This window comes from Anolis carolinensis, chromosome 6 (genome assembly GCF_035594765.1).
Source record: "Anolis carolinensis isolate JA03-04 chromosome 6, rAnoCar3.1.pri, whole genome shotgun sequence".
Lineage (NCBI taxonomy): Eukaryota > Metazoa > Chordata > Lepidosauria > Squamata > Dactyloidae > Anolis > Anolis carolinensis.
In genome coordinates this window covers 40,935,873-40,957,642 of record NC_085846.1, presented here as the reverse complement: position 1 = coordinate 40,957,642, position 21,770 = coordinate 40,935,873, and the positions used below count along the sequence as shown (strand labels likewise).

Sequence of the window (21,770 nt, the reverse complement as noted above, 5' to 3'; positions counted from 1 at the left end):
AATGCGTTGGATAATCCAGAACGTTGGATAAGCGAGTGTTGGATAAGTGAGACTCTACTGTAAATACTACATAGCATTACTGCGCATGGAACTACTTTTTCTGTCAAATTTGTTGTATAATATGATGTTTTGGTGCTTAATTTGTATAACAATTACCTAATTTGATGTTTAATTGGCTTTTCCTGAATCCCTTCTTATTATCCAACATATTCACTTATCCTGCCGACCTGTTTACGTTGGATAAGTGAGACTCTACTGTATATTTCTAATCTTATATTATCTGCTCAGAACTGGATTATATGAGGCCCCTTCTTCACAGCTGTATAAAATGCACACTGAAGTGGATTATATGGTAGTGTGGAGTCAAGATAATCCAGTGCAAAACAGATAATATAAGATTATAAATGGGTTATATAGCTGTGTGGAAGGGCCTTGAGTCTACACTGCCATATAATCCAGTGCAAATTAGATAATCTGTGGAAGAAGCCTAAGTGAGGCCTAAATCTGCCTGTCCCCTAACTGAAACCTGGCTGTCCCTTGGTTGCTAGGCAACCAAGTGGGCAGAGATTAGCCCTCTAAACTGGCAGCAATTGGATAAAAAAAAATTTATTGCTCTCCCTCTAATTAGGACTTTATTTTTCTTTTCTTTTTGTTGTATCAACCTTGAGGCGTGGATGATGGGTTGTGTTGTCAAATTTTGAGGTTGGGGGGCCTGTACTTTTGTTGTTTTGTGAGTCGCCGTGATGCCATCACTCTTTTATATATATAGATAAAGGTAATTTTAACAGATTACTTTAAAGCACTGAACTAAGTAAAGTAAATACTAATGATATCCTGTATTTGCTATTTCTAAATTCTTGTTTAAATTTAGGTGTTAACTCATCTTGAAGTTAAATGCAGTTAACATTTGTGCTGACATAACACATAACTACACTTAAAGACAACAGAGAGAATCTACTTGATGAAGAAGCATTCTGGCTGTGGATGGTTGAATCCATGAACATGGAGGGTTAACGAAGTTTTTTTTTTTTTTTAAACCTGTTAGCTAGAACCGAGGGTTTTTACCTATTCTAAATAAAATAAATATCTAGTGATTGCACATTAGAAAGAGGGCTCCTCTCTCCTTTCACTTAAAACAATGAAGAGTCTCCTGCCAGAAGCTGACTCATGTGTTGGACATTAACCAGTTACTATCTAATACTGCAATGAGCAGCCTTTATTGAAATCTCCTCACTGTTAAAATGCTTTAAGTGCTGCAGTGTTATTGACCCAAATAGTTTCTGAGACATTTAACAGTCCATTTCTAAGTAGCTAGACCATTCCCAGTAGAGCTCAGGTTACAGACCTCCACTTATTCTGCAAGTACTAATGGATTTTACTTTGATGCCCTGTATGTTACAATTATAGAAATGCAGTGGTAGCTGCTACAGTATATTTCACCAAGAGCAAGCATGTTGCAGTGGGCTGAGAATTGGATTAGGACACTGGGAAAGCAGAGATTAAATCTCCAGTTGGTAATGGAAATCTACTGGGTAACGTCACACAGTCTCTCAGCCTCAAAGGAAGGCAAGGGGAAACACCACTCTAAACAGATTCTATCAGACAAAAACATGATAGGATTATCATAACTCAGAAATGACTTGAAGATATAAAACAGTGGCTTCTACTGAACAACGATATAGCAAGCCCTCCAATTCACTGGTGTTAGGGGCACAGGACTCCTGGAAAGTGGGGAAACCATGAATTTAAACTGAGAGAACATCTTATGTTCTCTCTAGGAATCTCTAGGTCTTCCAGTGCAACTCTATGGAAGTTGACCATAGAGTTATCCTGGAGGTCCTTGAGATTCCTAGAAAGAACATATTAAATCAAACCCATTAATAATCAATTACACCAAAATTAAACCTGCAATGTGGAGGGCCAACTGCAGTTTTAACTTTCTCCACTGATTGCAACATTAACTAGAGATGCTCGGATCCTGAAACAAACCCACCATCTGAGTATTAATTCCTTCCTCCAAAGAGGAGGCACAACATTTAAAAAAAATCCAAAATTCTTTTCTCAGAACAAACTCCACTCCTGAGAAGACTTCTAAGTTTTGCACTAGAGAGCAAAATACTATCTCCTGTAAGACAGCATCCTGAACTATGGATCGCCTGAAGAAAATGATATTGCTCTCTGACCCCTTAGCTTATTTAGACTGGTCCAGAAATTAACAGACTTTCCCCCAAATTTAGGGAAATAGTTCATTATATTTCTGTGCCACTCAAACATGGGCAAAACATGGAAGAGTGTCTCCAATATTAACACTGTGTCTTTTAAAATGTTAGCAAGTCTATTACATCATAAATCAGAGGACACTTTTTTGTGGACACTATATGACCACCATCATTGTTTGAAAGAAACTGAATACAATACTGTTGTGTTTTTTATACATGGCCTAAAGTCACTCTAATAAATACAGGAAAAGAAACCTTTTAAAACCCTGTTCTGTCTTGAATTTTCCAGATATCAAAAAGAAAAGTGGTATATGTGCATATGCTTCAAGACACCTGCTGACTTATGGCAACTCCCTGTGGGTTCCCAGATGTTTTGGCCTCTCAGCAACTTTATCAGCTGTTAGGATTTCTGAAAGTTGAAGGCTAAAATATCGGGGGACCCACAGGTTAAGAACCACTAATCTAAATATAGAAAGAGGTGTTGATTATTAGCTTAAATGGTTCATAAAAAGTTACAGATTATATTGATAAATTGCTGTTAATTATAGTAGGCTTACAGACAGCTTATTCATACAATGTTCAAAGAAAATACTAGAAACCACTCTGAGTCTACATGCCTGCATAATAGAATCATTCTGTTTCCCTAGGAAAGGCTAAAGATCACAACTGAAATACCATATTTACTTGAATCAAATGCTCACTTTTTTTTACTAAATTGCCTTGCCAAAATTAGGGTGCATATTAGATCCACGTCATATAGTAATGTTAGTGCTGAGCCAAAGCAAAAAGGGAAATGGCTTTAGGAACTCCTTTTTGCGGGACCTCATCTCTAATTTGATGGTCAGGGCTTGATACTATGCCATCCTAGGATTTTTAGTTTGGTGGGGCATAAGCATTCTTTGGCAGAGAAGGCTCAAGACCTTGTAAAAGTTCGGCCCTAATGATTCCATAGCACTGAACCAAGGCAATTAAAGTAGATTCATTCTACAGCATAAATACACCCCATGGTTTTTCTTCCATTGCTGGAAGTTTTGTTGTTGTAAAATTTTGTCTTTAAAGAAGGAATTATAAGCATGCAGCAACAGTAAAAGCCAAATTACAAAGAGGGCACTTTTGGCCTTACATTCAGCATTTTTCAGGGTTTTGAAAATTGAAAATTAATTCGATGGCACATTAGACGAGTCAATATTTGATAGAATATTTGGATGGCTTACAGGAAAAATTATCAAAGGAATACAAATAATTCCCAAACTGCCACAAAGTTAACTATTATTTAACCTTCATTTATTTTGAGTAAGAGTTTTTCAAGCACTGACTTGTCTATTCTTAAATCTATACAGATTGTTGCCTATAAGAAATAGATTAATGATGAACTACACCACAGGCAGTCCCTGAGTTACGAACACCCAACTTACAAACAGCTCATAGTTAAGAATGGAAGTAAGACAACAGTAAGTCAGAGAAATCTACCCCTAGGAAGGGAAATACACTCCTGGAAGAGTTATGTGGAAAAAGTGTCTCAACTGAAGCTTTATAACCAATTGGGGAAAAAAGTGAGGTCAAGTCTTCTTAAGAGCAAAACGAACACCAAAGTGGTAGTAACACTTCCCTATGCTGTCCAAAAGCATGCATGCATGCTTGTGTGCACATGTGTGTGTGGCTGGAGTTACACTTTAAAATGTATCTGTTCTGACTTACATGCATATTCAACTTAAAAACAACCTACAGAACCTATTTTGTTCATGACTTGGGGACAGCCTATATATATCAGTGAAGGAATATTGTTACAACATATGTTTTTGACTAAAATTTCCTTGATTCTCAGTCAGCATCACAAAAGGTGCTGTCCAAAATATCTGGAGGGCACCAGCTTGCCTACTTTTTGTATATGTTCTTAAGTCTTTCTGACCTTTAACGATTAAATTATACTAAACAAAACCTTTTCATACACTCATCACATCTGCTATTAAAAAATTTTGCTTCTGAAGAAACAATAGCAGAAGATGATTTCACTCCTTCAAGAATTACAGCCTAATATAATTCTAAAAATAATGCATCTAACGTGCCATATCACAAGACAGAAGTCAGGCGTATGGACAGCTTTCACAAGTTATTCCGTTAAAAGATTCAAGCCAAAAATAAATCTGCCACCACATACTATATTTATTCAAAGAGATGATGTAAATGTTGAAATTAACTTCAAACTTATGGGATTCAAGCTCCATATCTCTGTGGCCAGAGTACATAACCATATAAACCTCTACCTGATTACTTACATTTAAAAAGCATTCCCATTTTTCAGAATATTCACTTGTTACCATTAGTCAAGGGAGCACTCAAGGGAGTCTCTTGACATTCTGGATCAAACATTTTCAACAATCCTAACCAAGATACTTCTGTGGAATTCCGTGACTTCCACAGACTCCAGAAATCCAGGTCCAGAAACATCTGCAGAGCCACAGTTGCCCATTTCAGTTATAGGCTAATGATTCTTTAGAAGGTTGTACATCCATTGAGCAAATTTTGTTAAACTTATATACACTGATAAGCATATATTCAACATACATAGTGCTATAATCTCCCTATTTTGTTCTCAAATAATTCACTTTCTCTCTAAAAGGACAACAGTGATCACACATCTTATTACAGATGTGTTTTTAATGTGTGTGTTTTTGCACTTCAATTTTTTTTCAAACCTCACAAACTCATTTGCATTTTATAAAAACTTAAGACTGTGTGCAAATAATATTGAGGTGCAAAAATGTAGAAAAAATTGACTATTTTCTCATTGAGATGTTCATTTTGTTGTTCACAACAAGCCAGAAAAGCATTCTGAGGAAGGGAATACAATTTGCCTGAGCCTGAAGTAATACTTCAGAGTTGATGAGTCAAAGGCCACCAAAACAGATCTTCAAAGTGTACCTGAAATTGCAGGCCAAACCCAGAAAAGACCAGGCAGTGATGCAATGATGGTGGTTGAGAGACACAGCTAAACATAAGCTTTCAAAACCAACAAAACAAATTTACGTGGGCAAGCAACCAATAACCCAGAACTGCCTTATAGTTTACCCAGCTCTATTTAATAGAGATCACAGAACTGCTATTAGCAGATTACTAATTGTACCTGAATGCATGAGTACAATCTCTCCTCAGTAACCCTATAAGACAGATCCTGATTTCAGATCCCCGCCAAATTTCAATCTATTTCTTATTGGAGCAAGTTCAAAGCTTTCTAAGGTTCTGAACTTGCAAATACTTACTATTTTTTATTTAATTGCTAATACTAGTAAATTTCTAACAGCTTTGTCTCAATTTTGTCTCTCTATCTATATATATATAAAAGAGTGATGGCATCACGGCAACCAACAAAACAACAAAACTACAGGCCCCCCAACCTCGAAATTTGACAACACAACCCATCATCCACGCCTCTAGGTTGATACAACAAAAAAGAAAAGAAAAATAAAGTTCTAATTAGAGGGAAAGGAATAATTGTTTTTATCCAATTGCTGCCAGTTAGAGGACTAATCTGCCCACTTGGTCTCCTAGCAACCAACTCAGCCCAGGGGACAGGCAGACTTAGGCTTTAGAGCTTGCAAGGCCATTACATCCTAATCATTTTCCCTAATTGCAGCATTCATACTTGCCTCCAACAGACAAAAAACAACAACAATCAGAAATATTGTATATTCACAACCTTTAGGAAATAATATCCCCTGATGGCGCAGCGTGTTAAAGCGCTGAGCTGCTGAACTTCTGGACCAAAAGGCCGCAAGTTTGAATTGGGGGAGCGGAGAGAGCCCCACTGTTAGCCCCAGCTTCTGCCAACCCAGAAGTTCGAAAACATGCAAATGTGCGTGCATCAATAGGTACTGCTCCAGCAGGAAGGTAACGCCACTCCATGCAGTCATCCCACATGACCTTGGAGGAGTCTACGGACAACACCGGCTCTTCGGCTTAGAAATGGAGATAAGCCCCAACCCCCAGAGTCAGATATGACTGGACTTAATGTCAGGGGAAAACCTTTACCCTTTACCTTAACTACCACCAATTCCTCAATACTTTATTTCCCATACCACCATACTTCGCCACAGCAACGCGTGGCCGGGCACAGCTAGTGACTCCATATACAGCTTTCATAGAATTACTCATTAAACAGTTCTTCCTGGGGAAAGTCATAATCCAGAAGCAATGACATTGCAAGGACATATGTTCTCCAACAAAATTGGACTATCTTGGGCTTTTTTTCTTAAACAAATTAGCACTGCCCCTGTAGAACTACTGAGAAATTGGAAATAATCCCTTTTTTTAAAAATGAACCATTTCCTAAGGAGGTACACAAATTTTAACAAGAATGCTTTAACTATATCAGAACTCTTAAAGATGTTTTAAAAATGCACTACAAAACAGAAGGCAAGTTTTTGATCTCCCATATACCAGAGATCATTGCTTCTTGCCTTATGTAATTCTACTGAAACAAGGAGCCCCACTGGATTGCAGAACTTGCCAGAATGCATCATTGCCAATGTCTGAAATTAAAATCACTCTTATAAATAGAACAAACAGATTTGTCACAAAAGTAAGTAATAAACAAGATCAAAACATCGATAAAACAGCTAAGGAACTCTTCTATCTGCTGGATGAGGTCTGCCAAACTTAATTTTCAACAGTCAGGTCATGTATTTATTTGCTACATTTTATATTTGCAAACATATATTTTAGAAGTATACAAATACTATTTACTTGTTTAACACAAATCTATCAAACTTGCAGGTCCACATGAAGGTTCATTCTTAGGGAATGGGAATGATTCTTCTTCCCACATCCAAATAATTATCCTGGGATTATGCTGCAGCATAACATAAGGGCACTCTGAGTCAAATTAGAAGGAAATGCTGCTGTGCTGCTGAGGGCACCTTGCTGCTACTTTATTACTAGAGCTGTATTTTCTCGAAAGAAGAATTGGGGGAAATCAGTCACCTAATCTTTAAAGATAAGCATCCTCTAACAAAATGTCCTGGTATCAACTCCCTCTACAATGTCCTTAAAGTCTGGGTTGAACGTTTCAGCCATGCACTAACATAATTTTCCCTGTGCATATTTTTGCTGTGTACCTTCAAGCTGTTTTCAACATATGGCACCCTAAAGAAAACCTACCACGGGGTTTTCTTAGCAAAATTTCTTTAGAGGATGTTTGATCTTGCCTTCTTCTGAAGCTGAGAGAGCTCAAGGATACCTAGTAGCTTACCATGCCTTAGTGGGAAATACTGAATCCTGGTCTCGCAGATTCTTGATCCAATGCTTAAATAACTATACCAGACTGGCTCATACATACAGTTAGATAATATATGCATTAATGGATACTGTATACACTAATTCAATCATCCAAAGGTTGAAAAAAATAATTTTATATAAACTCTCAATTTTGCTATTTATATATACAAAGAACACTACTTTACTATGCCATTGTATATAGTGGGACTTGAACATCTACAGATTTTAGTATCCATGGGGGGCAGATCATGCAATGAAACCCCAGTGTGTACAAGGGCCCATTGCATTTTATATAGATTAAACTGACCACAACTTTCATAGCTATGTATTTCTACAATACCATCCCAAAATGAATTATAAAGGGACATCGGAGGGTGGAGGGTCTGCAAGAGGAAGAAATAAACACCAACCTCCTCATTATCAAAACTAGGTTGATGTATTTCATCAATGGGATGCCAGCCAAACACTGATAATCAAGTGGCTCATGGTAATTTTATCATATGGTAAGATAATCTGAAATTTAAGGGTACTTTAACAGAGACAGGAAAGATGAAGATAATGGTTTCATATAAGCTGACTGAAAAATTTAGAAAATTAGAAGATCCACTCTGTTTAGAAGAGCAAAACTGCCAGATAGGAAAATGGAAATATGACAATGGCAATAAAAAATGGGTGGACTTAATTTCTAGCCTTTACACAAAACTGAACTTAGCCATCAGAGGGGAAATTCTCAATATGACAACAGCAGGTATAGCCATGTACCCACCATAAATGATATAATCAAACATACCTGTTTCTTATTTAGTGAGTTTGCAGGGTTTCTTTCTGAAAAATTGTAGTCTATTAATGAACCGTGCTTTTCCAGAAAAAAATCTGACATATACACCAAAAAATTGCCCCTCTGGGAAGACAGAGTACCTATGGAGTATAATTTATTCAATATTCTGACAGTTTTGTGGCTACCTTCATTGGCCCACATTGTACTACTGAAGAGATGGCCTCCATGTTCCTCTCGGCTCCATATGATACCAGTTGAAATAGTAGCAAACCACAGCATATAGTATAAGAAAGCTCTGTACCAGGCAACTGAGACTACAGCTATAAATGTACAATATTCACTTAAAAGTTGTTTTTCTTTGTGTGAAAATAACAGCCTGCTAGATTAGAAAATGCCTTTGGGAACACTGGAGCCATTGAGGGCAGTGATACAGCAAGGGGCATGCTTGAACACTCCCAGTTCCTCAATGGCCAAACACTCTCAAGATAACATACAATTGGCTGAGGTCATCATTATGTTTGCAGTGGAGAGGAACTTTAGGCAGGCTAAAGTAGGAAGGCTTCTGATGCTGGTGATGTCTCATTATTGTTCAGAGAAACAGTGAAAACAACCACAGCAGGGGAAGAGATAGCTGACAGAGATGTGAGAGGAGCTTCAAACTTAACAGCTCCTCCAATGGCAAGGACATTTCTGACGATTCCATGATGGAAAATTCAATTGCTACTTATGTGAGGACAGGATGTTTAAACACAAAGGTACCTCTGTTTCACAGTAACATTTTCATTAAACAGCATATAGATTAAAGCCAATGTGAGATATGGGAGACGAAGTTTTATCCTAGGTAATTTTTATGACTTGAAACTTGCCCTGAGTCCCCTCGGGTGAGAAGGGCGGGGTATAAATGATTGAAATAAATAAATAAATAATATGAGACTACAGTTTGAATCCCCACTCAGCCACAGAAACCGATTTGGATGACCTTGGACCAGTCACACTCTCAACCTTATGACAATACCATAGTAATTCAGCAGGAACATGACAAAAATTAAAATGTGGTCGGAGTAGTAAGATAGCAGCCCCTCTTTGACTTTCCATCACTACCAGCGTATTTCTGAAGGTCTTTTCTCTTCTTCCCTCTTTCTGGCACTTTAGAAAGCTACTACAGCAGCATTCCCAACACAAAGACTTTTCAAGGACTTCTGAGTCCATGCTATTCCAGAAAAAGGAGGCCAAATAATATACTGCTACATTGCCCCAGAGCCAAGTATGTTTAGTCGGTTTAGCAGTGGTGATCATGCTAACACTATATGAACTCAGTCCCAAAGTTGAAGTGATAATTCAGTTATGAGGCATTTCATAGAAAATGTGTTTTCCAGATTCTTCAATTCAGATTTTATATCCATCACAAGTATTACAAGGCCAAATAGTTACCAATTAATTGAAAGTTGTACTGCATGAGTTTCAGTAATTTAAAAACAAGAAAAAATACTGAATGTAAAAGAAGAAATTAAAGCTTAACTCCAGGCCCAAATAACAGGATAGGAAACTGACATTTTTTCCAAGATAATTTCTCTCCATGTCACTTGGCTTAGGGCTTGCTTCTTAACCAGACCACATCTCTCAAGCTGATTTACAAAGCTAAGTATTATTTCCTGCAGAAACATCAAATTAGGCTAAGAGGGGGTGCATTACATATTCTTAGAATCTAATCAAGCATTGTCTATAACTTCAGACCATTTATCTAGTTCATAGAAGGGACTGCTTCCAATTTCAAAAACAAAACCTCTGTTTTCCTTCTTTCTTTCTTTCTTTCTTTCTTTCTTTCTTTCTTTCTTTCTTTCTTTCTTTCTTTCTTTCTTTGACAATGCAAATACTGACATTTATATTTCACACTACATTCACAACACCTGGAAGTAAATTTTAGAAATAATATGTACTGTTCCTAGTAATGAAATCTATGGAATAGACAACCTTAACTGCAGTTTTTGGTATTGCTATAGCCCTTCCCTTCCCCAACATGATGCCCTCCAGATGTATTAGACCATGAATCCCAAGTTGTGGTCTAACAGGCACCAGGTTGTGGAAAGTTGCTATAGCTTATGAACAGGTAAACAACTTTTGCAAATGGTGTGTCTATTTCTTCCCCCTTTGTGGGTGGTGGAAAGCTGTACATAACAGCAGTTTTCATAATCTAACCACAGATGAAACACGAACTGAAAAGCATCTTTTAGTACAACAACAATCCAGGAGAAACCATATTCCACATTATAGGCTCTCCAGCAGTCACTGCAAGAAGACAAACACAACTATTACGATATTATTTTTGTTATCTAATATCTAATATTACTATTAAATTATATTTGTAGCATGCTCTGTAAACAAACATTTTATTTTTGAAGAGGAAAACAAATACATTATATAAAAGCTGTGAACATGCATCTAAAAATCTATATACACCTCTGATCCACAACAACAGTCCCTTGATGGCTTATGTGTATTAACATCAAAAGATAGAATCTTCTTTTCTGCATTAATTTTTATAATGATTGAGGCAGCCCTGAAAAATAATAATAAACATTTTCAGCTAGAAAACATGCAAGAAGCCGATTTTACTCCCAATATACTTACAGGCTTTGGTTCTTCTTTTCTATTAGTCGATAAAATGCAATCTTTCTGCCACTATGGCCAAAAAAAAAACCCTCTTTCACAAGCAATGCTGCCAGAAATCCACCCTCTTGATTTTCTTGCTGCTAGATCCATATCACCACTGACAGCATCAGTGTGATGTTACATGTCTTTCCAGGTTTGATCCCCAAAGCCAATCCCCAATGGTGATTCCATCTTCTGAGTGAGTGAGGAAAGCCAATTCAAGGTCAATTTCAGGATAGTACACAGAAATACCAAGCTTTTCTTTCTATTAAGTCCTTCAGCACTAAACAAACCGTCTTTCCAGACTACCACTAAAAATATATACTCTATAGGTCCCTGGGGTTTAAATTAAGCATATTCAGAATTTCTCTCTATGATGCACTTTCATTTGTCCCACTCCTTGTCAGAGTAAATTACAGAAGAAACAGATAGGTAATGGCGCAGTATACCAAAGTGAATGATTCACTGATATGCTCCTTAACATTCAGGAGTAACACGAAAGGCTAGCAACCCAGTCCAAAGCTGATGAATGGTGCAATGCTGCTGTTGTCATGGTAACTCGGTGAAAAAAAGCACCACCATATATGGAGCTGTGACATGGATTCTGGGAATGGTTTATATTAAAAAGCAATAAACCCTTTAACACTTACCTTCTCTCTATCACATGTCTGTGTAGCTTCATTTTCAGTCACAACAAATTGTCACATGTATAATCACCTCAAATAAAAAAAAACTGTGCTGTGAATACTGCAGTAGCAGCAGTAACACCAAGAAAACACAAAGACTCAGCTCACACTGGTAAAGCCAGGAGAAGGAGAGAAATACTTGGCTGTGATCTAGGAATCTATCAACCCGTATGTTAGAATCACATAACAGAGCTAGCAGAGCACTGGCAAATCAGAGATGAAATAAATTGACTCTATGTGGGATGAACAAAATTATGGTACTTTACAAACAAGCATTAGAACCCAACTCCACACCTTAATGCAAGGGGAAATCCAAATATATTAAGTTCAAGCCTCTTCAAGAGTCTTCTCCAAATTACGCTTCTGGTGCACCATAATGATAAACGCAAAACAGAACAGAGGAAACAAGGTAGAGCAAAACTGGAGTCAGAATCCAGCAAGCCATTTTAATCATAGCAACCCACTAGTACAGGAAAGATTTAGATCAATATAATGTCCTGGTTTGGATTTTCTGCATCAGCAATAGATTGAAAAAATTCCTTGAGTCTCTTCCACTCCTTATGAAGTTATAAGGCTGACTTAAACTATTGGAAACAAAGTCATCAACACTTGTATAGAAAAGAATAATAACTTTCCATCACAAATCATTCCATAAGACTGTAACCTCATAAGACTGCTTACGCTCATATAGATAGTTTTTAGGGTCTCCTCTAAGAGATTGGGTCAGTCTATTATTTATATCCTTTAATATTCTAAGATGGCTTTCTTGAGACAGTTTTTTTTACCTTATAAGAGTATCTACAGCAAGATTTTTGAAATCTCCATATTTATTAATTAAAATGCACAACACGTTTTGGAAAAGCTTTGAACTGCTTTTCAGAGTTAATTGTACAAAAAGTGTATTTGCCCTGGAAATGAGAGCTCTAACCAATTTATGTGAAAAAAGGAAATATTTCAAAAACACAGTATTTTATTTAATAAACAATTTTGTTTTCTCAAACCACACCTGTCCAAAAATAATTAACAACAATAGGTTGAGGAGAAAGAGAACTAGAGGGCAAAAGGCCCTTTCAGATATATTTGAAAAGGAATGAGGGGATGAGAATCTATTTGGCCTTGCTATTACTTCTGCCTATAACACCTTTTTAGAAAACATTTTCCCCTGATCTACTAAGTAAAAAAAAACAAACAGATTTATAAGCCACAGGAAGCCACCTCCAGGATAGTCCCTAATCATATTGTTTTTCTTCAAATATCAACATTCTGGTGTCATCCCAGCAGACTACATTGTGCTGAGGTTGATCTCTGGATTCATTCTCTCCTCCAACAGCCTGTTCACCTTCCAAGAGCCTAACAGTGCTGGCCCCTTTCTTCTTTTTTCTCCCACTCTCACCATGTCTAGTTCTTTTGCATATTTTCTGATTTACAAAGTTCAGCAATGCTGCTTAGTTCAGCAATGATACCACAGCAATGATACTACAGAATTTTCTGGCAGATGGAGTACTTTACTTGAGTTACAAGTTCACTGTAAAGGAAGAAATCTAAAAGAATACAGTGCCTCACTTGGCAATACTATTTTGATAGAAGATCTGGAAACATTTGTTATCACTCAGTGTAAGGCCTGGATAGTTCTCTTGGTCTGGATGTGTGGAGAAAGAGGGGGAGGAAAGACATAACTGTCCAGGCCTACTTGTCAAGGTGATGTTGGGTTACAGGATGAAAAACCAATCAACATAGAACACTTGTTATGTAGAGGGAACTGAAATTTGCCTTCTCCTACCATCTCCTGCTATCACATTCCTGTCTCTTCTAGTTTATCAGGCAGATCTACTCTCTAGCCTAGAATCCCTTTCAGTTGCATCATTGAGAATAGATGCATGAATATACACACACGGGCACCATTGGGAGAAGGGGCTAAAGACCTACAGGCTGTTACAAGTTCACTGAGGTTCGATAGGCTAAACACTCATCCAGCCAAGCTCACATTTTTTTTATTGTGTCAGAAGCGACTTAAGAACATACTGCAAGTCGCTTCTGGTGAGAGAAAATTGGCCATCTACAGAGACGTTGCCCAGGGGATGGCCGGATGTGTTACCATCCTGCTGGCTGGCCTGCTCACCCTGTCTCACGGATTCGAAGCAGCAACCTTTAGTCAGCAACCTAACTTCAGGTCAGCAATCTAGCCAGCACAAGGGTATAACTCATTGCATCACCGTGGCTCCAGTAAATAAAGGGTGGGCAATGAGATCTCACTCTTTATTTGCTTACCAGGGCAAGCTGACCACTCTCCATTGCTTTCTATTATAAAGTTCACCTTTGCCGTGAGCAGTGAAACTCCCAAATCATTATAGAGCACTTGATGAACCAACCTAGACACAGTATATTATTTGAGACAATACAAGTGCTGGACCACTCTAACAACTATCATGTCAGACTACACAGAGAAGCCACTGAAATTCACAAGCATGTGGACAATTTCAACAGAAAGGAGGAAATCATGAAAATGAACAAAATATGGCTACCAGTACTAGAAAAAAACTCTAAAATCAGAACAGTAAATAAGGAACAGCACTCTGAAAACAGAGGAATTCCAGACATGAATCAATCAGGGGCAGCTAACATCTCTGAACAAAGTATTCCCCCAGGCAGGAAGAAGCCAGAACATGGAGCTGGAAAGTCCATTAATGCTAATCAAGATGATTAATTACAACATTCACACAGTCCTCCAACAGACAAGAGTTCTTTTTCCCACCCTGGACCTTCCAGATATATAAACTTTCCTTGCTTAGTTTTTCCAATATACCTTACAACCTCAGAGGATGCCTGCCACAGATGTGGGTGAAAGGTCAGGAAAGAATGCTTCTGGAACATGGCCATACAGGCCAGAAAATGCACAACAACCCAGTGATTCCGGCAACATGTTAGATGTATTTTGCCTGACTGACCTAATCTTGGCTGACACAACATGCTGTACCTATTCAGAAAGGCACAAGTGACTGAAAGATGCTTCCATGTTTTTCATGAATCATGTTTTAGAAGGGACATTCTAAATCTGTTCCTTTACCAAAATTTACTTCTCTGCACCCTTGACCAGGCCTCAATTAGCAACCATTTATTCATTGGGTAGAATGCCCTCAGAAGGCGAAAGTACTGGAAGAGCACTTGTTTAGTAGCCTGAGGAGTTTTTTTGTTTGTTTGTTTTGTTTTGTTTTTTTGGGGGGAGCCAAACAAATGACTGCAAAGTAAGTGTTGCTTTACAAACTGATTGTGAAATATAAGACAACACCTTTTGCACCCATGGTTGCACTGTGGCTCAAAAGCATAAAATTCATAGGTTTAAAGTGGTAGCTGATAAATGCACTGGCCTTAGACATCCTATATACAAGGAATGAGAGCATGCTTGCTTAAACTTCAAGGTCATAATGAATGAACAGAAAGTGACCACATAATTACCTTTGCAGAAAAGTCTCTCCTCTTTTTCAAACTCTCTTGAATTGTAACAGTAGTGGTCCTCAAATCTCCATCACTAAATGTTTGTTACTATGTTATTCCGAATCCCACACCACTGGCAATAGTATTTCAGACTTCTGGGAGGTGCAATTGGATCATCTAATGATCCAAGACTCAACCACCGTTTTGCTTCCCAAATCAAGCATGTATTCACATGTGATCAAATGACACAATCCTAATGATGGGATTACAATGATCTAGCAAGTAGGCAAAGATCTTCTCTCTCACCTAACCCATGATTTAAATCCAAAATAGGCCACATGGAACTGAGTTTTTGCCTACAAGTGCCTGGTGACAGCCCCAATTGCCTACATATTTCCTGAAAGCAAATTTGGCTTTCTGTGGACAGTACACAGCAGTTCTATTCAATAATTTAAATTTTAACTCAAAAGAGGGAATTAAGTGGCCTTCCTAGGTATTGCTGAACTGCAATTCCTAATATTCCTCATGTCTGACTATACTAGCTATAATTCCTAGGACTTGCAGCTCAAATGCAGGGACGCAAAAGTATCACCTCTGTTCATACACATGCACGAGTAAACATAACCAGGTAGCTTAGATGTGTGTTAAACAGTAGTAAAGTGGGTTGTTGTATGTTTTCCGGGCTGTATGGCCATGTTCCAGAAGTATTCTCTCCTGACGTTTCGCCCACATCCATGGCAGGCATCCTCAGAGGTTGTGAGGTTGTGAGTAGTAAAGTGCAGCAATGCATAGGCCTGTGGATGGTTTCGCCAATATGTGGCTGTTACAGACTAGTCTTATTGTGAAAACTTATGCTTCCATGCACTTCTTCACAACTTAAACTGGCCATTTTTATTACACCAGTATGAGAACTTTGTTGTCAAATGCCATATCTGACTATTTCGTTAGACTCTGTGTATCTAGAAAATTAAGAATGCAATTTTCATCTATTAGCATCCCTTCTCCGTTGCAACAATTCTTTTAAAAGCTCAACATCTCAGTAGAACTGAACTGTGTGATTTCTACCCCATCAAAAGATATAAGTGATGTTTCCAACTAAAACTGACAAAATGCCCTTAATAAAATACAATATACAATTCTGTTTTGAAGGCAAGAATGTTCCTTGTTCCCATGATGGCTTCAAAATGCCCAGCATCTTACATCTCAATAACCTTTAGGTATCCATCACTTAAGAGCCACAAAACCTCAGATTATGTAGGATCATAGATATATACACATATATCACTTTTTTCTACTCTTCAGATGTTTAGGATTACAATTTCCATAATTCAAACAATTAGCTATCCTGGATGGGACTGCTGGCAATTGTAGATCCAAAACTTGTGGACACAGATGTTTATTTTTATTTCGTGTCAAAAGCACTGCATAATAAATGTCTAAAAGTGATAAAATAAAGGAATCACAAGCAGCTAAATAGTTTTAGACCAAAAGTGGGCAGCAGCGACCACACTGTCCGTAGCTTTAAACAACTCTCACTCCGTATATGAGGCAGGACATTATGGTCAAGCATACATACGCGGAGTTGTTTGTTCTGCTCCACAATCACACAAGGTAGAGGATTCCTCCAGATAGTGTTATCTTGCCAGGTTGTCTTTTGATCTGCTCACCCTACTCTGAGTCTATTTAGGGATTTCCGAGTTGTCCATTCTTGGTTTGCCCCTGGAGGCAGACTCTCATGGGGAACCATCCAGTTGGGATTGCCTGGTTTAGCTGCCCAGAGGAATACTCTTGCTGTTGATATTGGAACATTAAGAGGAGCGGTGGTTCTCATGAAGCTTTTGCTTGATTTGAGTCTACAGGGAGGAGGCTGATAGTCATGCAGTGGATGGCTTTCACAGTGTTCAACTTTATTTCTCTCACAGTTAGCAGCAACTTCCCATTGCACATCAGGGTGGCCAATGCCAGTTAGTTTGTAGAGTTTATCAACAGGTGTAGGTTTAAGGCATCCTGTGATTATTCTGCATGTTTCGTTCAGTGCTATGTTCACCTGCTTTGCACAGAGACTTGTGCCAGACAGGACAGGCGTACTCAGCAGTTGAGTAAGACAAGGCCAGGGCATCCCATGTGCTGCCAGTAAGTTTCCGCAGGATGTTACTGTGTGCAGCAACTTTGTGCTTGGTGTTCATGCAGTGGGGGACATGGAAAGAGCCTCCTCGAAGACTGATTAAATCCAGTTGGGAATCCCCTGGGCAACGTTTCTTGTAAACAACTATTCTTTCCAACCCAAAAGCATTTCTTTTAAAGGGTTGTTGTATGTCTTTCGGGCTGTGTGGCCATGTTCCAGAAGTATTCTCTCCTGACGTTTCGCCCACATCTATGGCATCTATGGCACATCTATGGATCCATACCTCACAACCTCTGAGGATGCCTGCCATAGATGTGGGCGAAATGTCAGGAGAGAATACTTCTGGAACATGGCCACACAGCCCGAAAGACATACAACAACCCTGTGATCCCGGCCATGAAAGCCTTCGACAACACATTTCTTTTAAACATTTTAAATGTGTTTTTTTCTCCACAAATGAATGAGCACCAAAGGCCTTGTCAAGACCATTGCTAACGATTATGTTTATTAATATAGAAGGCTTGTCATTTGCTAAGAAAGACACAGATGCTCATCCCTGATTTAGATAATCAAGCTACATGAAACATATATGTATTAGAATTACAGCTTAGAAGTCCTAGACATAAAATTCAAGTCAAGAAAAACACTGGAGGACATAAAACCAAACCAGGTAAAATACTGAATCATACTTGCATGGGTTTTTTTAATTAAATACAATCATAGGAGAACCTGAAGTCAGATTTTTGCTATTATAGTCAGAGGATTTGTTTCCCCTACTATACTGTTTCCCCAATCTAAATTGCTGTCTTATCACATCACCAGCAACTATTGATTGAAATATAGCCTATTAAAACTACATCTGTTTTAATCTAAGTACAACTGTCATTTAATCTAGGAATTCTCTATCAACCTCAACCTTTTCCCTTTAGGAAAACTGAAAATGTGAGTAGTAAATAGATAAGTCCAAAATATCCCAGTGCTTGTTCATATGTGCCTATAAAACAATCATGCCATTTCTCATACTGCTCTTCCTTATCAAATTTCCATTCCAGTTTCATCTTTTAAAAGGATTTCTCAAAGCATATTCCCCTTAAAACCCTTTTATAAAAAGGAGGCACGAGAGTTTCTTGTACCACAAAGGTGAAGATGAGTAGCTATGAATTACAGACTTATTCCTGTACCTTTGTAGCATGATGAAGTCTCTTTCACAGCTCCTTTGTAAAATCACACACCTTATATGTTCATCTAGCCTTACTCCACCCACAGTAGATTATTTTTGTGTTTTATGCCTCTCTCCATTTCCACCCCCAACGATTCTCTGAGGACTCAGAGTTGCTTGGCAAAGGAATTGGCTGCATGCCAGGTTTGTCAGGGACAGCTAAGACACCCTGTAGTCCTTTTATTCAAGATAGCATTATGGGTTCATTTTTCCTGTGAAGAACAGAAAGTACCCAACCTGTCTTCAGTTATGACATCTTGATTCAACTTGCCAAATCAAACTGCAAAGCCTCTGGCCTATTAAGTCTACCATTTTTGTTTTTGTTTTCAAAAAAAAACTTCTTTATGTTACCATTCGACTAATTCCTGAATTCAACCAATTCCTGAATTTACCTACAAATTCTATCATTCCCTAAATCTAGTTTGAAGAATTTAGAGATAGTGCTTAATATTACATGCAAACAATTTATTGATAACGTAAACAGAAAATTCATATATAAGACAAAGAAACTTTGTTTCTTATCAATGATAGATCTGGGACCAGCAGATAAGGGATGGAACTCTTATCACTTGAGTTATGCTCCATGTACTTGCTCCAGATAGGAAAGAAAAAGAAAGATCTTCCAATGTCCCTACATGGAGGAATTAACTCAAAATGGCAGGCCCCTCCAATACATTCTTTGGGAGGAAATGGGGGGCGGGAGGGGAGGGGTAAGCACCCTCTTGCTCCTTTGGGCTCCAGGAGTCTGAAAAACTGGGATGGCTGTGGGGATTGACCCCTGGGACTATGGAAATAGTCCCAAGAGTTAATCCCCACAGGGCCCACACCTGGAAATATCCAGACCTCGGCTTAAGGTCTGGATATTTCCAAGTGTTTAATTAATGTGGAGTAAACTAGGAAAATCAAGTTATCTTCACATTAATTTGCTTTTACCTGAGGTGTTGTTTGAATGCCTCAGGAAAAAACGAGATAAGTCCTGCATTTTGGGTCTGTCTAGAAGAGCCCTCGGGGTGTCTTGAAGATGCTCTGCTTCCAGGAATAGCAGGTAAGTAACTGCCCAACTAAGTGCTCATGGGTCTCCTACATGAGGAATTCAAATCTTGTTCTATAAACTAGTTCAGGTGGTTCTTGGAGTTGTCTATGAAGGCAAGTATGGCCAATCTGACAGCTCTGAGCTCCAGCCAGTTTATGTTGCGGCTCAGCCTCCTGATCCCATCTGACCACATGAGGCTATCCACTTGCAATATGCTATGCAGCCCTTGAGACTGGCAGCTGCGGTTATTTTGCAGGATTCAAGATGGAGAACTTAAGTATTGGGTGACAATGCCCACCAGTTGAGGGAGCAGAGGATTAGTTGCAGAACCTTAATGACCAGATGGCTCCTTGCAATGACTGCCTCTGTAAGAGAGGAGTCACAGCAGAGATCTTACTGCCTGCATAAAGTTAGCCGGGAACAGCACTTCTATGGAATGCAAGAGGATTGTGGGGGGAAACTCCCCATTCCCCTAGAGGAGGATGCCCAGAAGGGAGGGTGAAGCCAAAGGCTATAATTGCTCTTCACGAAAGCATGGGGAAATCCTGGATTTGGCCTCATGGATTTGGAGGGCTGGCTCCTTCTCTCTTCTACCAGCTCTCCCTCCATTTCAGAAGAGAGTGCAGAAGGACTCATTTGCATACTCCTCCACAAAGGTATACATGTCAAAAGTCATACTGTCTCTTATGAGGAAGCATTGCCTCCTGTGCATCTTTTTTTGAGGGGGAGGTCTCTGTGATAGCCAGTCCATCTCATTGTCAGTGTCTTTGATAGCCAGTCTATCTCAGATGGTGGCCACTGGCACTGGAAGAGTTCCCCATCAGGGTACTACATACCTCTAGGGTTCGGAAGCAGGACGGGACCAAATACCATCTAGCCCTCTCACATTTCTGGTAGCCTTACAGAAATATGGGTAAACATACTCGTAGCAACAACAGCGGCTGCCTCCTGGACAATAATTCCCTTCCATCATCCTGCTGGCTCATCTTCTTCATTTTGGTCTGGGCAATAGATGTCTGAGGAGGCAGCATCACAGAGGGATTCCCACAGCTCCATCATTGCACTAACACTCTCTTGCATTGCTTTGCTTTGTTCTTGCCATGAATGGAATGAGTGATTGTAGACGGAGGGGGAGTTACCAGTCATGCTGGAGGGTCTCTCCCCCATATTTGGCTCCCTTGCCATTCGAATCTTCCATTCTTCCAGAGAAATAGAGAGAAAGACAACAGAGAAAGGAGAGAGAACCAGCAAGGAAGAATATGGAATCTCTAGGAGCTAAGGCAGTCCAGACAAAGGAATAACAGACAATAGAGTGTAACGATGGGAAGGGGTGGGGAGAGAGAACAAAATAAAGAGTCCATGGGAAAGATAGACTAAAATGACTGGAGTGACCAGGAACAGCAGAGGCATTGCAAGCATGTCTTATTGGAGTGTAAGGGGACTCGGGGGAAAGACTGACCTTCTGTGAACAAGAGAAGGTCTTTCTTTTTCCTGGTTATCTAGAGAACAAGGGAAAGACCATAACCCAAGCTACAAGAGGTTCCTCCCATAGCTACTGAAAAACCATCTAAAGTCAGTGGTTCTCAACCTGTGGTCCCCAGGTTTTTGGCCTACAACTCCCAGAAATCCCAGCCAGTTTGCCAGCTGTTAGGATTTCTGGGAGTTGAAGGCCAAAACATCTGGGGACAGTGGTTGAGAACCACTGATCTAGGTAAAGATGATTTCTTTAAGGATATGCAAAGAGTGTAATTTGGTCTGCATTTTTAAACAAACTGGTTTGATTTAGTTTTCAGACTAATATATCAATCAAAAGGATGTTATCTTTCAGCTTCAGCATTTCTCACAATTATGCGTTATCGACAGGGTGAAACACTACTAGTCCTCTCTTCCCTATATATCTCAAAACATTTTTTCTGTATTCCCATGACACACTCTCTTTCTCCCCTGATCAGCAACTGCAACATTCAAAGTGCTGCATACAGAAATATCTAAATATTCAGTAAATATGTAGATACGGGATAAGGTCAAGCATCCACCTTTCAGATATTTGACAGGAATATTTATGTGTAGAAATATTTAAAATGTCATGTTAAAACTATAATTACAGCAGAGGGTGAAGATTATCATAAGAATTAAAATAGCATTTTATGTTTACATGATCTTAAGTTAAAATTAAGGAAGAGGAGATCACCCATGAATTCTACAAGATGAAGATTCAGTATCAGAATATATAGAATATGGCATAGGTCACTGCTCCTCAAACATTCTGAGCTTAGTGGTTCTTCTAAATTTAGGTTCATCGCGTAGCACAACTCCAACCATCTGTTCCATAGCAGAAATGTTTTGCAAGTAGCC

General features: G+C 38.8%; 1 protein-coding gene across 11 annotated transcripts in view; it reads right to left on the bottom strand.

Moving 5' to 3' along the window:
- tanc2 (tetratricopeptide repeat, ankyrin repeat and coiled-coil containing 2) overlaps positions 1-21,770 on the bottom strand; it is a 264,804-nt gene that overhangs the window by 119,195 nt on the left and 123,839 nt on the right. Inside the window, exon 1 of one of the 11 annotated variants that reach the window (XM_062957039.1) lies at positions 10,900-17,386. The exons of 9 other annotated variants lie outside the window; for them this stretch is intronic. The gene's annotated coding sequence lies outside the window, so the exon portion shown is untranslated. Of the gene's footprint in view, positions 1-10,899; positions 17,387-21,770 lie in introns of those variants that run through there. One more of the 11 variants, XM_062957038.1, reaches the window with a different exon arrangement.